A 14,605-nucleotide genomic window follows, 5' to 3' on the forward strand; every position below is an offset into this window, starting at 1 on the left:
ATTCTAGTGTCACCTTGTCGTTATCTAGATAACCAGAATTCTTGATATTGCCCTCGTACTTATTTGCAGATTAAATATTCTTCTTCCATGAAACCTAAGTTTCAAACTGCAAAACCACCCATAAATTAAACTTAAATTACGTTAAAGTTGAAAATCAAACATCAAATGCACACAAATAGGTCTGTAAACGAACCGAATGAACACGAACAAGGCTTTGTCCGTGTTTGTTTGTTTAGGAAATAATGTGTTCACGAACATTTACCAAACGAGATTTTATGTTTGTGTTCGTTTTTATTCATTAAGGAAATGAATGTGTTCATGAACAGTTCACGAACACAAGCGAACACAAATAAAATCAACAAAACCTAGAGATTGAGACCGACGTATTCATCAATGTGAATAATGATAGCATGTAAAATAATTGAACAAGCACAAACAAGTGCATATTCGTGTTCGCTCATTTAACTTTAAACGAATACGAACACTTAATCGAACAAATATTTATGTTCCTTTTCGTTTATTTAAAAAAAGAACATTTGTGTTCGTTTATATTCGTTTGTCTATAATCTAAGGGAACATCACTGAACATAGATACACAAATGAACATAGATGAACAAATGTAAGTGAACACAACAAACATAAATGAAAACACTTAAATGAACACAAAATGAAAAATATATAACATATAATTAGACGACGTATCCAGATAATAATTACTTATTTTCTATTAATACATAACGAACATAAATAAACTAACGTTCATGAAGGTAAATGAACGAACGAAACATGTGTTCATGTTCGTTCGTTTAGTTAAACAAACACAAATTTTTTGTTCGTGTTCGTTCGTTTAATAATTAAACAAACATAAACGAACTTCCCGCCGAACGGTTCACGAAGAGTTCATCGAGCATTCGGTTCGTTTACAGGCCTACACACAAACACATAATTACCTCAACATATGCCAATTCAAATGGTTTTCCAACCATAAAATAGCTCTGATCATTGAAAAAAAAAAGAACAAAACAAAGAAAATAAGAGATTTCTCAAAATTGGCTGCCAGCTATCTGTAATAGAGACTGTTGGCAACTACTCTAGTGAGTAAAATCCTCAATCACAATAACCCTAATATATTACCCTATAATGGTGATCTAATTCCATTATTCATATGGGTGTGTGTGGTGCGGTTCGGTGCCGTATTAGGCTAAAACCAAATCAAAGACGAAAACTTGTTTTTAGATTTTTGAAACCGTTCGGTTTCGGTTTTTGCCATTTGCCCGTTCGGTAGGCCGATAATAATGAATTTAGGTATAAGTACTTTTGTTAATTGTTAACTAATAGACTATTACATGTTTGACCAAAAGTATTTGAGTTACATATTTATTAAATTCTTTATAAATTACTTAAAATAAATAACAAATAAAAAAATCCAGAAAATCGTTTCGGTTTTTATTACTTTAAAAAAAAAACCGAACCGTTAGTTTGGTTTTATAAAAGGAAAAACCAAACCGTCAACATTTGTTACAGTTCGGTTTTTTCGGTTTCGGATCGAGGTTTTTTCTTGCACGCCCCTAATTTTTCGCATTCAATAACGAGCTCTGCATTGGGAGCCTGAACAGTGAATGCGAAAGATAAAATTTTGTATTTAGCGTATCGTGAGATAAAAGTTGTACCAATTATTTAGAAAATTTAAATCACGACCTTAGGTGGTGAACCAATTTAGTGTGGTTGTTAATGTTATTTTTTTTGATCGATCCCTATATTGACTTGTCATGAGTCATGATTATGTGTATTCTACTAATGCCAATGCATATCTTTATTATTAATTTGATTTCAATGTGTGCACCTTAGTGAGAGGCAATGGCATCTGCTTGCTGCACGGAGATTGTCACACCTGCAACACATTAAAAAAAAATATTCTAAGCACACATTAAGCTTCTACGTTGTGCATCTAGATAAAAAAAAATTAAAAATATTCACCAGCATGATACATATAAAATACTCTATTTTGTTATCGACAAAAGCAAAAGTGCATAAAAATTTAAAAGCAAAATATCATTGATCTAAATGCAACACAGTATTTATCATGAAACACATTATCGACAATATACTCTTAACACATTTGCAAAAAGAGATCATCTATAACAATTGACAATATCATTTAACAAAGGTTAAGTGCTTAAAAACGCAGAATATTACCAAAAAAAAGTACTACAGGTACAAAAATTAATGGCCCGGATCTTAGTTAATAAACAATTAACACATTAACTATGTAAGAAAATAATTAATAAATCAAATGACTAACAGATCAAAGAAGTCAATTTATGCAGCATATCAAGATTTCTAAATCAACTCACATTTCTCATTTTGGTGTTTTAACCACCCCCGATTCTACAGCTTTCCGTCCGCTTAAAATGATTGATTTCATGCTTGAACAAAAAAACATAAAACGAAATTAGACACACTGAGCAGTAAATAAACATGCTAAACTGTTTTGAGATAGATCTATTAGCTTTAGGATTCAACAACTACCACTTATGTCCTCGCTCATGATGTAAACAGTTTTCGTGTGAAGCTTCCAAACCCTAGACGGAACAAACCGCAAGCTTAATGGTTAGATAATCAGAGTGTATACCTAAAAAAATAGGTTAAAGGTTTCAATCGACTTACAAATGTGGCCGTCCGACATAAAATCGATGCTAAAAACCAGAGATCTGATGCTACATGACTGAATATGGTTAGAACCCCATGTAACCTAGCATCTTCATTTCAACCATCTCCATGGTACCATAGAAGTGAAGCGCTCACGTGTCAGCTGAGCTTGTTGGATTTAATGGTCGGTTCGGGTCAAGTCAACGCGGACCGACCCGAATGTGACCCGGTATGAGTTACACCGGGGGTAACGATGTATTAACCCACTTAATTGTTAATTGGGCCCGACACAATCTATTAGATAGATTGGATATTGGTTAAAGGCTTTGTTTGGTTAATTGGGCTCAAGCCCAACTGGTTTAATTTGATTAAACCCTAATAATACTACTATATATAGTATATGATTAGTATTATTAGAGAGACCTTGACACACCAAACCCTAAATCACCATCTTAACCACCAGCCGCCATTCCGGCGCCGATTCCGGCTACCCTGTTTTCCGGCGAGGCATTTTCCGGCCGCCTCACACATAACACAGCCACCTCTAACTGTTCTCCAGTCACCGCCAGAACCACCGCAGCTCCATATTAGCTCCGGTGTTGTTGAGACCTTAAGTCACATTTTTCCGGCGACCTGGTTCAGATCCGGAAAGTTCGTTTTTCCGGTGAGTGTAATTCCTGTGACTTGTTGCTGCTGGTTGTTGCCGTCTGTTGCTGTCCACCGCTGTCCACTGCCGTCCGACGACAAGCTGCTGTCCGACGCCACCAGCTGCCGTCCGCCGCCACAGTCAGCCGCCGCAACGCCACTGCTGAGTTGTCGGAGTTCTTGGTTCTTTGATTGTGTCATCTAGCTTCATTCATTAAGCCCTCGGTGTCTTCCCGGTTTCGATAACTATGGTTGCTTTATTATTATTTTGTCATACTCGTTTAACGTTGTAATCGGATCCGGGTTTTGGGTTTCGGTTTTTGGTTCGCTTAATCGTTTTACTTTCCACTGCGTTTTATAGTTCGTTTAAGCATATATATTAATATTGATTAATATTTATTGAAACGAAAATAATTAATTAAAACGGGTTAAAATAACTTGACCGTTTTCGTTCCGAACCACCGTTGAAACTCAACAGTGGTATCAGATCCAGGTTACAACGTACGAATCGATTCCGGTTCGTTTAAAAATGGATCTACATCTTAAACTTTAAATCGTTTAAAGTTTTGATCTATATTTATTTTTGGGTGATTTTGATTTGGTCAAAGTTTTGTTTATTTTATTTGACCAAGTCAAAACAACCCGAAATTTTATTTATTTTGAATATGTAAATCCGTCCCCGACCTATGTTTGTTTGGTTGTGTTTGGTTGCTGAGCTTGTTTTAGGCCATATGGATGGTTCAAAAGTTGTAAACGGTTATTATTTATTTTTCAGTTTTCTTTTTGGCCATAAAGATTGTTCAAATTTGTAATAGGGCAAATAATTGTTAGTTTATAAATTTGTAATTAAGAAGACGCGAAGATAACCGAGGACGAGCGCAAGGATTTCTTGGAGTTAGTGGGAGTTCGGGAAAGATGACGGGATGCACGCAGAAATCCATCCTTGTGGTTGTTTTGTGTTGTGAACCCCTTGACCCGATCGGTCTCTCTAAATGGCTCTAGAGAGACCGATCACCTTTTGGCCATAAGGATTTACATATTATTGTTATTTGCTATTTGTGGTTGCTTGGATTGTTTATAATATGATTATAATATCACCGACCTAATACCAAATAAATTTGAAAATAAACATTTTATTAATCAATTATGTTTTGCAAATTAAAAACGTTTTGATTTCCAATACTACTAACTTAATAGATTTTCTATTAACTTAAAATTGGTTAGTCATATCACGACAAACTTAGTTTTTAATAAGTTATTTAAAACTAATTGTCCTGAGAGATGAAAGGGTTTATCTATTCGTCCTGATAATAATTACAGTAAAATTTGACTTTTAATCTATTTGGTAATTTTAAAATTAATCCCAATTTAAAACCGATAGTTTATGCCAATCCTACTACAAGTCACACTTGAGGCATACTGCGAAATTTTGAGTGTTTGGAGCTACATCACCGCACTTGTTTTCTAGCCTATCCCATCAAGGTGAAAGCGCTTCGTTGACACATCCAGCCCTTTCACACATCACGGTACTAGGACAACTATTAATTTACTCTCCTGTTACGTGCTAAAGCTGTCTGGAGACTTAAAGTGGGCAAAGATGAGGCTAAATGTATCTATACAGACAATCGTTGTCTCTATAGGCCTCATAACCGAGAGTTGTGCTATATTCACAATTGGCAATCGTTGTTAGTCTGCCTAACCACTTATTAATGTTGTGTGCTACAGCTGCCTTTAATAACTGGAAGCCGGATTCTCATACTCCTAATTAATTAATGTTATTGGGTCATTAATAATAGGTCTACAACTTCGAAAATACTAATTAAATTTACTTTTGCTTAATTAATCAGATGTCGTCAAACGAAAACTCACCCTACGCCCTTAAGACCATCCTTGAGAAGGATAAACTGAACGGTACCAACTTCACCGAATGGCACCGCAACTTAAGACTTGTTCTCACCATGGCAAAACGCCTGTATGTTCTCGATGGACCTGTTCCAACCGAGCCTGAAAACAACACAGCCGCTGCACGAAATGTTCTTGACAAGCATAAGGATGACTCGGCTGAGGTTTCCTGTATTATGCTAGCTACCATGACTTCTGAGCTTGCTAAAGGCTTGGAAGACTTTGGTGCCTATGAGATGCTTGAGCAACTCAAGGGCATGTTCCAGAAACAAGCCCGTCAAGAACGTTTTGACACCATGAAACAACTCATCAGTTGCAAGATGGCAGAAGGGTCTCCTGTCAGTGCGCATGTTCTTAAGATGAAGGGGCACATCGTTCAGCTCAAGAAACTTGATTATCCCATGCCTGATGAGATGGCATCTGATTTCATTCTCAACTCTCTCCCCAACTCATACGACCAGTTCGTAATGAATTTCAACATGAATGGTTGGGTGAAGACAGTGCCAGAGCTTCATAACATGCTCAAGACGGCTGAGATGAACATTCCTTCTAGGACTAATCAAGTTCTGATGATTCGATCTGTTGGTGTCAAGAAACCAAAACCAAAGAATCGGGGTTTTAAGGGAAAAGGCAAGAAGAAAGTTATTGTTGCTGCCAAGGTTGCCACCAACACTAACAAGAAGGTTGCAAAGCTACCACCGCCGCCCTTTGAGGAGCGCCAGTGCTACAAATGCAACCAGATGGGGCACTGGATGCGTAACTGCCCCGAATACCTAGCTGAGATCAAGAAGAAGAGAGCCAATGGTGAAGGCTCTTCTCGAGGTATTTCCATATACGTTATTGAACTTTTCACTGTCTCTAGTAACACATGGGTATTTGATATCGGATGTGGTTACCACATCGTTAATGTCTTGCAGGAGCCTGAGAAGTGGAGGAAACTGAATAAAGGCAGCATGGAACTCATCGTTGATTATGGGAAGAGAGTACCAGTTCTGGCAACTGGAGTATTTCATTTTACGTGTCCATCTGGCCTAGTTTTTCCTTCGAATAATTGTCTGTATGCTCCTGGCTTGACCAGAAAAATCATTTCAGTTTCGTTGTTGTTTGAACAAGGGTTTAAGTATGCTCTTAATGGCATGGCTATTTCTGCTTACTTGAATGATATCTTTTATTTTGAGGCTAAACCTTGAAATGGTATTTATGAGATTGATGTTCAACCTGACAATAACGTATATCATCTTTCAAAACATATACAGACTAGCATCAATGATACTTTTCTATGGCATTGCCGACATGGCCACATAAGCAAGGCAAGAGTTAAAAGACTCCAATCCGAAGGGATTATTGAATCCATAGGACCGGACTCTTTTAATATTTGTGAATTTTAATTAGCTGGCAAACTCGCCAAAGACTCCTTCACAAATAAAAGTGAACGAGCAAGTGATCTGTTAGGACTCATACATACTGATGTATGTGGACCTTTCAGAACCATGACTAGAAACCATGAAAAATACTTCGTTTCTTTTATCGACGATTATAGTCGATACGCTTATGTGTATCTTATGAAACACAAGCACGAAACTTTTGAAAAGTTCAAAGAGTTTCAAAGAGAAGTGGAAAAACAACTTGATAAAACCATTAAGATACTTCAATCAGATCGAGGTGGAGAGTATCTCAGCTCAGAGTTCATCACTCATCTAAAAGAGCATGGAATTGTTTCACAGCTCACTCCACCTGGCACACCCTAACTTAATGGCGTGAGCGAGAGGAGAAATCAAACTTTGCTAAACATGGTTCGATCAATGATGTGTAGAACTAACTTTCCTCACTCCTTTTGGGGTTATGCCCTTATGACCGCCGCCCAAGTAAGAAGATAGACAAAACTCCATATGAGATATGGCATAAGGGAAAGAAGCCCAAATTGTCTTATCTTAGAGTAGGGGGATGTGATGCTTATATCACAAGTGAGTCTGATGACAAACTTGATCCCTGCGGCGAAAAAGTTATTTTCGTCGGATACTATTACAAAAGCGGTTATTACTTCTTTCATCCTGATACAAATACGATTTCTGTCAGGAGGAAAGGCCACTTCCTTGAGAAGAAATTTCTCAATCAAGGAACTGGAGATAACATTGTCGATCTTGAAGAAATTCAAGAACCACATCCAACCGCTGAGGAAGTTGGAGTGTCTGATCAACAAGTTGTTGTTGCTGATACATCAGACGTGAACACAAGCGTTCGCAGAAGTAGTAGGACTCCCGTACCAAATTCTAGATACTTATGGCATCTAGATGGTCCCGAAGTCTTATTAGTAGCTGAGTCTGGTGACGATCCTACTAACTACAAATCTGCTATCTTGGATCCGGAATCCAAGATATGGCAAGATGCCATGAACGCCGAGATGCAATCCATGCATGATAACCAAGTTTGGAACTTGGTTGAGCTACCCCCCGATAGTCAGGCAGTAGGGAGCAAATGGATTTTTAAGAGAAAAACCAACATGCATGGAAATGTGCAAACCTACAAGGCACGGCTAGTCGCGAAAGGTTTCACTCAAACTCAAGGTGTTGACTATGATGAAACTTTTTCGCCCGTTGCTATGACCAAATCTATTAGGATATTGCTTGCCATTGCTGCATACTATGACTATTATATATGACAAATGGATGTCAAAACCTCTTTCCTTAATGGACATCTTTCTGAAGATGTCTATATGGTTCAGCCTGAAGGTTTTGTGGATCCAAAATATCCTAATAGGGTTTGCAAATTGAACAAGTCCATTTATGGACTTAAGCAGGCATCTCGAAGCTGGAATATTCACTTTGACGAGAAAATCAAAGAGTTTGGTTTCGTCAAAAATGAAGATGAGCCTTGTGTTTACCGAAAGGCTAGTGGGAGCACTATATCATTCCTCATCCTGTATGTGGATGATATACTGATCATGTGCTTAAGGAAGTTAAGCAATGGATGGAATCTTGTTTTGCAATGAAAGATCTTGTAGAAGCCGCATATATTCTGGGAATAAAGATCTATAGAGATAGATCTAAGAGGATTCTAGGGCTAAGTCAAAGTACTTACATAGACAAAGTAATGGCACGGTTCTCAATGGAAAACTCCAAGAAAGGAGCTGTTCCGATAACTAAAGGAACTGTGTTAAGCAAATCGCAATCTCCGGCAACGGACATTGAATCTAAACGTATGCAAGCAATTCCATATGCTTCTACGGTTGGTTCTATCATGTATGCTATGTTGTGTACTAGACCTGACATCTCGTATGACTTGAGCATGACCAGTCGTTTTCAACAGAGTCCTGGAATTGCCCATTGGACTGCTGTGAAGAAAATTCTAAGGTAATTGAATAGGACCAAAGACATGTTCTTGGTGTTTGGGGGAGTGGAAGAGGAGCTCACTGTAAAGTGTTATACACTGATGCTAGCTTCCAGACTGACCGAGATGATTCTCACTCACAGTCAGGTTTCGTTTTCACTCTCAATAGAGGAGCTATTTATTGGAAGAGCTCCAAGCAGAGTGTAGTGGCGGATTCTACCACCAAATCTGAATATATAGCTGCATCAGATGCTGCTACGGAGGCTGCTTGGATGAAGAAGTTCATCACTGATCTCGATGTGGTTCCGAGTATTCACAAACCAATCGAGATATTCTGTGATAACACAGGTGCTATTGCTCAAGCCAAAGAGCCAAGGTCTCATCACAGAACCAAGCACATTCTAAGGAAGTTCCATCTTATTCGGGAAATATTGGAACGAGGTGACATCGTGATAAGCAAAGTAGACACAAATCAAAATCTAGCTGACCCGTTCATTAAGCCGATGACTCAGGATAAGCATGATCAGCATAGAGATGCTATCGGGCTTAGACTTGCTAGTGATTTATTTTGATTTAGTATTTGGATGTATGGACGTTTAATCAGTTGTACTTCTCTGTTCACTTTTGATTTAATAGTTAAATGCAAACGTTGAATAATACAACTGTGTTCATTTTGATACGTTTAATCCGTGAATATTGTATTCTAAATTATCCGTAGTTGGTCAGACTCGTGGGAGTGATTCTGAATTAAGACTATTCTGATTTTGGACTCAAGAAGTTGACTTCCAAACTCACAGACCTCATTATGAATGACGTTGGATGTAACTCGCATCAAATCATCTTCATGGATCTTGATCATAAGATGTTTTGATAATAGTATGCTCATTTAGTATCCTTAGACCTGAGATACATATTAGAACTTTCGTTTACCGATGAATATTCTTTGATCATGTCAACCGCTGTTGCGTAACTGCCAGCCATAAAGGCATTGGTTGGGAATGTTCCGGAGTTCAGTGGGAGTTGTATGTAGTCAAGATGGGATTTTGTACTCTTACATTAAAATGTAACAGTTAGACATATTGGCGCCCTCGTTGATTCAAACTGGTAAAGTGTGAGGCCTCACCCAAACTTACTGTGTGTTTGATTGGACCAATTTGACTTTATATCGAGAACTACAATAATTGAACACTATATGAGATTGATTTGATCCATGTCTCATTGTTCAATTAATGTCTTATATAGAAAGGATAAATGACAACGATTACTATAAATTCATTAACTTGCAATAAGGTATTCCAAGATACTTTGGTTACGTATTTAAAATGTCATATTTGGTTGGGGACAACTATGTGTAGCTAGAACGCCTCCAACTGTTAGCGTTGTGATACTTGACCCAAATCCGTCCAAGTGGGAGACTGTTGGATTTAATGGTTGGTTCGGGTCAAGTCAACGCGGACGGACCCGAATGTGACCCGGTATGAGTTACACCGGGGGTCACGATGTATTAACCCACTTAAATGTTAATTGGGCCCGACACAATCTATTAGATGGATTGGATGTTGATTAAAGGCTTTGTTTGGTTAATTGGGCTCAAGCCCAACTGGTTTAATTTGATTAAACCCTAATGATACTACTATATATAGTATATGATTAGTATTATTAGAGAGACCTTGACACAACAAACCCTAAATCACCATCTTAACCACCAGCCGCCATTCCGGCGCAGATTCTGGCTACCCGGTTTTCCGTTGAGGCATTTTCCGGCCGCCACACACATAACACAGCCACCTCTAACTATTCTCCAGTCACCGCAAGACCACCGCAACTCCATATTAGCTCCGGTATTGTTGAGACCTTAAGTCTCGTTTTTTCCGGCGATTGTAATTCCGGTGACTTGTTGTTGCTCGTTGTTGTCGTCTGTTGCTGTCCACCGCTGTCCACTGCCGTCCGACGACAAGCTGCTGTCCGACGCCACCAGCTGCCGTCCGCCGCCACAGTCAGCCGCCGCACCGCCGCTGTTGAGTTGCCGGAGTTCTTGGTTCTTTATTGTGTCATATAGCTTCATTCGTTAAGCCCTCTGTGTCTTCCGGGTTTCGATAACCGAGGTATATCGACTATTTTAACTATAGTTGCTTTATTATTATTTTATCATACTCGTTTAACGTTTTAATCGGATCCGGGTTTTGGGTTTCAGTTTTTGGTTCGCTTAATCGTTTTACTTTCCGATGCGTTTTATAGTTTGTTTAAGCATATATATTAATATTGATTAATATTTATTGAAACAAAAATAATTAAATAAAACGGGTTAAAATAACTTGACCGTTTTCGTTCCGAACCACCGTTGAAACCCAACAGAGCTACTGAAGAAGACTCATTCCTTGATTCGAGGTTGGACGAATTTGGGGCTTCCTTGAAAAAAATTGCAGAGCCGATCTACATGCTCCTCTCCTTTTCTCTTCCTATATCCTGGACTCCTCTTTCAGACTTCAGTTATGAGTAAACTAAAAGAGGAAGAATAAAAATCAGGTGAATTAAAAATTTGAAACGAAAACTCAAATAACCACTTCGCGCTTAATTTTTGTATGCAGGAGTGAGTTGTAACTCAAGCATTATTAGTTATAAAACTCTTAAATTTAGAGTTTGTGTGCAATTACCTTTCTATCCTTCCTATATCTATTTTAATATAGTATAGATGTTGTTATTGCTTGTTTTTTGTTGCATTTGTTCAATTATTATTAGTTTTTTTATTGAATAAAGTTTGTAGAAAGTTTAGGTATAATGAAATCAGTTTATTTAAATTTCAGTTTATTTTGGCAGTCTGCAGAAGTTAAAAAACAAAAAGTCTTTTTTCTTGGAGACTGTAGAGGTTTGGTCCACCTTTTCTACTACAGATGTGGTCCGCAGAATGCTGATATTTTACCTCTTAAAAAACAAATAGCACCTTACAATTAGCCCCACGAGAGTACTTGCGAGTAAGGCGAGCACACCACACTCCAAAGTCTATTAGGATTGAGCAAGGATGGCGGGTAGTAGAACTTAGAGCTACATGGTGGATTTGTTACCGTTCAATGGTAATATTACAACAAATATTATAGCATTTCCTACTATATTTCTCTCTATTTTAAAAGTAAATACTTTTAATCCAAACAACCTAGTGAACCAAAACATTAATGCAATCAAGTGGGCTTTTACAATGGTTCATGAAAACCGTGGAGGAAGCATCACTGTCGATGGCGTGGGTCAGTACTATCAATGGTTCAATAACCGGTAACATTCTTCGGTTTTGGTTAAATGTTTGTGGCAGTATTCATACCTGTGTGGGTTGGGAAAGGTACCGTTCCATTGATCAGTTATCATAGAAGTGAAGGTTGATCCATGTGAGTCGGAAATTTAAACATGATATAACGACACACCATGTTGAACCAACTTGTTAGCTAGTTCGAAGAGTTTACGAATTTTGTGATCGACGATTATCAATTGTAGTACCGTTCACGGTTCACATCAGTTATTGATTGGATTATTAATGTTTAATAATATTGTAGCTAGTTTTATGGTTATGACCTTTAATAAAATAATTATTTTTTTATTGATTTTTAATATTATTTAATAGGATAAGGTTAAAATATAAAGAACAATGAAATGAAAAGGAGAAATGTGAAAATGAATCTAATATATTGATCTTAGAATGAAATAGTGGAGATTAATTTAATAATAAAAATTGATGAGAAGAGCATAAATGTAATAACCCACATATGTTGACTTTCTCTCTTCACATGCAAGACACATGTCAATTACTCAATCATTTTAAAACGAATATAATTTTTTATACAACATTTTTTTAGGAGAAATTCACCATAATAACAAATGTTTTTTTTATCTTTAAAATGAATATCATTTTGTTATATAAAAATAAAAAAAAGTAGTGGGTTTTTATATTGTTTTATTGGTTTTTCACTGTGTTTTTAATTGGGTTTTTCTATGTCTTGTGTTATATATTTTGGTTATTGTGTTTTTCAATTGGTACTCTCTAGAATACGATGGTATCAATATAGTTAGTTTATTGATTTGAATGAATTAACAAAACTTAATATAAATAATGAAATAGAGGCTAAAAAATGGAAACAATATAGGAGCAAAATAATAAAATATATTTGTTTCCAATACTTCCTCTCAAGTTGGAGCATGTAAGTCCTTAGTGCCCAACTTGTCAAGGAGAAACTTGAATTGCTGTGTACCAAGACCTTTGGTGAGTAAATCAGCGATTTGCATGTTGGTTCTGATCTGAAATGGTTCAACCTCATGTGACTCTACCCTCTCACACACAAAATAACAGTCCATCTCAACATGTTTCGTGCGGCCTGATTGTCATAAAACAATGGGGTTGGTTTGGTTGAGGGAACTTCTAATTCCTTTAAAAGTCATGGAACCCAAAGTACTTCACTAACGGTGGATGCCATGGACCTATATTCTACTTCGGCAGAGAAGCGAGAAACAACCGACTGCTTTTTCGTTTTCCAAGAAATCAGAGCTCCCATAGAAGTAGTAAATATCCAGTTCGTGACTTGCTGGTATAGGGGCACCCGAGCTAATCCGAGTCACAATATGCGATGAGGGTACAACCTCCTTCTCGTGGGAGAAGAATACCTTGTCCCGGTGTCCCTTTTAGATATCTTAGGACTCGATGCATGGCCTCCATGTGTGGTTGTCTCGAGTCATCAACAAACTGGCTCAAGATATTAACTGAATAAGTATTATCTGGCCGTGTGTCTTGCAAATACAGAAGCCGTTCCACTATGCGACGATATCGACCCGCGTCTACCCGAGGAGAATTTTCGGCTTTGTCCAACTTGTGTTTTTGCTCGATTGGAAACAAGCTTGGTTTACATCCTTCTAACCCGCAATCGGCAAGAATATCGAGGACGTATTTTCGTTGACTCAACACCAAACCTTGAGATATCCGGCTTACTTCGATACCAAGGAAATATTTGAGGTTGCCAAGGCCTTTTATGCTAAACCTTTTGTGAAGTTAATCCTTAGTGTCTTGTATTTTGATCTTGTCATTGCCAACCATAACGACATCATCGACGTAAATTAAGGCTGCCACAAAACTTTTGTCTTTCTTGTAAGTGAAAAGTGAATGATCTTCCTTGGATTGTTTAAAATCGATCAAGAAGCGAGTCAGTGAATTTATGGTATCAATTACGCAAAGCTTGTTTCAATCCGTACAAAGACTTCCGTGACCTACACACCCTAGTTTCTTCTTCCTTTGCAAAACCTTGTGGGAGCTTCATGTAAACTTCTACATGTAAGTCCCCGTGTAGAAAAGCATTATTGACGTCGAGTTGATGTATATCCCTATCTCTCTTAACTGCAACGGCTAAGAGGATTCGAACTGTGACTATTTTCGCCACGGGGGAAAAGGTGTCATGGTAGTCTATTCCATCCGTTTGAGTAAAACCCTTTGAGACGAGACGGGCTTTGTATCTCTCGATTTCTCCATTTGGGAGGTACTTGAATTTATATATCCACTTCGAGTCTATAGCACGCTTTCCTTCAGGTAAGTTCTCCAAGGTCCAAGTACCATTCTTTTCTAATGCTCATATCTCTTGTTTCATAGCTTCTCTCCAATTTTCGCTCTTAACGGCCCAATAAAAAAATTTCGGCTCATCGTTCGAGTCGATAGCCGCTAAGAATGACTTGTGAGAGTTAGAGAAATTTTTATATGAAACAAAATTAGATAAAAGATTTACCTGTGAGGATCCTTGATTTGGTCAGGTTTGTGCAGGGTCGACCAATGGGATAAATTGGACTTCATATTCATCAAAATGCTTTGGTCGTGATCGATTTCTTGGTTGTCGGATCGATTCAACCACAGGTTGTGGTGAGACTCTTAGGCTAGTTGGGTTTGTTCTTCTGGGCCCGTGTTATAACTTTGTGAGGACAGTTGGCATTCAACACTTTGGTCCGAATTATTATTATTTGGGCCATGATAATGGTCTATTTCTCGGTGTTCGATTTGTGTTTCACCAAAAGGAACATGCTGATCTGGTGCATTTGAGCATGGTTCATCACAAATCGGTCC

The sequence above is a fragment of the Bidens hawaiensis genome, unplaced genomic scaffold (assembly GCF_021521415.1).
Source record: "Bidens hawaiensis isolate Kalapana, Puna unplaced genomic scaffold, B.hawaiensis_p1.1 tig00029885_1, whole genome shotgun sequence".
In the NCBI taxonomy this organism is placed as follows: domain Eukaryota; kingdom Viridiplantae; phylum Streptophyta; class Magnoliopsida; order Asterales; family Asteraceae; genus Bidens; species Bidens hawaiensis.